This window comes from Nomascus leucogenys, chromosome 11, assembly GCF_006542625.1.
Source record: "Nomascus leucogenys isolate Asia chromosome 11, Asia_NLE_v1, whole genome shotgun sequence".
Taxonomy (NCBI): Eukaryota; Metazoa; Chordata; class Mammalia; order Primates; family Hylobatidae; genus Nomascus; species Nomascus leucogenys.
The window spans coordinates 53,583,535-53,586,726 of record NC_044391.1 but is presented as its reverse complement, the minus strand read 5'-3'; positions in this window follow the sequence as shown (position 1 = coordinate 53,586,726).

The following is a 3,192-nucleotide window of genomic DNA, read 5'->3' as shown; positions in this document are numbered from 1 at the left end:
CCAAGCTGTTCTCCATAGTGGTTGTACTAATTTACATTCACACCAACAGTGTACGAGGGTTCCATTTTCTCCACATCCTCTCCCACATTTGTTACTGCCTGTCTTTTGGATAAAAGCCATTTAAACTGGGGTGAGATTATATCTTATTGTAGTTTTGATTTGCATTTCTCTGATGATCAATGATGTTGAGTACCTTTTCATACACTTGTTTGCCATTTGTATGTCTTCTTTTGAGAAATGTCTATTCAGATCTTTTGCCCATTTTTAAATCAGATTATTAGATTTTTTTCTTTTGTTTGTGCTCCTTATATATTCTTGTTATTACTCCTTTGTCAGACAAGTAGTTTGCAAGTATTTTCTCCCATTCTGTGGGTTGTCACTTCACTTTGTTGTTTGCTGTGCAGAAGTTTTTTAACTTGATGTGATCCTGTTTGTCTATTTTTGCTTTGGTTACCTGTGCTTGTGGCGTATCTCAAGAAATTTTTGCCCAGGCCAATGTCCTGGAGAGGCTCCTCAACGTTTCCTTGTAGTAGTTTAATAGTTTCAGCTCATAGATTTAAGTCTTTTTTTTTTTTTTTTTTTGAGACAGAGTCTCGCTCTGTCGCCCAGGCTGGAGTGCAGTGGTGCAATCTCGGCTCACTGCAAGCTCAGCCTCCCGGGTTCATGTCATTCTCCTGCCTCAGCCTCCCAAGTAGCTGTGACTCCAGGTACCTGCCACCATGCCTGGCTAATGTTTTGTATTTTTAGTAGAGACAGGGTTTCACCGTGTTAGCCAGGATGGTCTCGATCTCTTCACCTCGTGATCCACCCGCCTCGGCCTCCCAAAGTGCTGGGATTACAGGCATGAGCCATTGCACCCAGCCAGATTTAAGTCTTTAAGCCATTTTGATTTGATTTTTATATATGGCAAGAGATAGGGGTCAAGTTTTATTCTTCTGCATATGGATATCCAGTTTTCCCTGTATCATTTATTGAAGAAACTGTCTTTCCCCCAGTGTTTGTTCTTGGCACCTTTGTCAAAAATGAGTTCAATACAGACATATGGATTTGTTTCTGGATTCTGGATTCTAGACCATTGGTCTGTGTCTGTTTTTATGCCAGTACCATGCTGTTTTGGTTGTTATAGCTCTGCAGTATAATTTGAAGTCAGGTAATGTGATTCCTCCAGTTTTGTTCTTTTTGCTCACGATAGCTTTGGCTATTCTAGGTCTTTTGTTGTTCCATTCTAGGTCTCTTAGGGTTGTTTTTTCTATTTCTGTTAAGAATGTCATTGGTATTTTGATAGGGATTGCATTGAATCTATAGATTGCTTTGGGTAGCAATGGTGTTCTGATTCTTAATCCTAATGTTGTTCTGATTTTTAAAAAATTTATTAACAAAGCAACAACATGAAGTCACATGTTCTGATTTTTTTGTCTGTATATGCAACTTGTTCTTTCTCTCTGGAAGCTTTTAGAATTTTTTCTCTGTGTCCAGTACTCTGAGATTCTATAATGATGTGTCTTGGTGTGGGTTTGATTTGTTGTTCTGGATACTTAGGGTGCCTGTTCAATTTGGAGACTGTTCTTCAGTTTGGGATAGTCCCTTTAAATAATTTTTTGATGATCTCTTCTGATTCTCTGTTCTCTTTCTGGAACTCTAATTTAGAACTCTTATTTAGTCCAGACCTTCTGGACTGATCCTTTAATTTTTATGTTTTCTCCTAAAGTAGAACAAATTTGATCTTCTTCAACTTTATCCTCCAGTCTTTTTATAGAATTTTTATTTCTGTAACATGGTTTTAGTTTCCAAGAGCTCTTTTTGCTTATCTGAATAGTAGTTACTCTCAAGTAGTTTCCTGTTGTTATTTTATGAATGCACTATAATATCTCTTTGAGAAGTCTGATGATGGATTATTTTTAAATGCTTTGTTGTTTTAGATGGAGTCTAGCTCTGTGGCCCAGGCTGGAATGCAGTGCCACAATCTCAGCTCACTGCAACTTCCGCCTCCCAGGTTCAATCAGTTCTTCTGCCTCAGCCTCCTGAGTAGCTGGAACTATAGGCGCATGCCACCATGCCCAGCTAATTTTCGTGTTTTTAATAGATACGGGGTTTCACCACGTTTAGCCAGGCTGGTCTTGAGCTCCTGACCTCAAGTGATCTGCCCACCTCGGCCTCCCAAAGTTTTGGGATTACAGGTGTGAGCCACCGTGCCCGGCCTATTTTTAAATGTTTTATTTTTAGTGGGTTTTTTTTCCCTCCCTTGCAATTTATGTTTCCTCTCATTTGCTTTTTCCTTCTTGTTTGTTTTTGTTTCTTACTTGTATATTAAAGTCCTTCCTTAAATGTCTAATGATCTCTGGCTATTTATTTTGAAAAGTAAGAACACTAAAAAGCTGATTGGAAAGTGGAATGAGGGCTGGGGCACGTAGGCCAAAGTCTTACATGTGGAATTCATTCTAATTATCTATATCATTAAGAGAACTCTGATGAGGGTATCTTTGGGATTTTTCGTTGGGGCTGGTGAGATTCCCCCAGAGAGCGTTTTCCAAAGGTATAATCAGCCTCTTGTTTACCTTTGTTTCGTAATAAATATTCTCAAGTTTGCTAAACCAGTTACCATTCTTCTGTTTGATTTCCAGCTTCCAAAATGTTGCTGTATGTATGTATGTATGTATGTATGTATGTATGTGTGTGTGTACTCACTTGAGATGGGGTTTCGCTGTGTTGCGCAGGCTGCACTTGAACTCATGGGCTGAGGAGATCCTCCTGCCTCAGCCTCCGGAGTAGCTGATACCACAGGTGCGTGCCACCGCGTCTGGCTGCCCGCATTATTTCTCTAGGATTTTTACTGGAGGTCATTTTACTGGAGGTCAACTGCAGAATCGTATAGGAAGGTTTTAACACAAATTTTCTGATTGCCCCAAAGCAATATGTATATATGAAAAGAGGTAAGCGTCTGTATAATAATTGTTTGTTTTGCAACAAGCATTTAACAACTTTCTTGGGCACTGCGCACGCTACCTATCTGCCTCAATACTCCGCCCGGCGGTGGGCAGGATATAATGCAAGAAACGTCCGAAAAAGCAATGAGATGCGCATGACAGCTGGGCGAAGACAGAGGGCAAACTTAAAAGGACCAAGCGCGTAGACCACGCCTCTGAAATTGGGGAAGGTGAGAGGGGTTTGATTCTGTCGATGATTGGCTGGTCT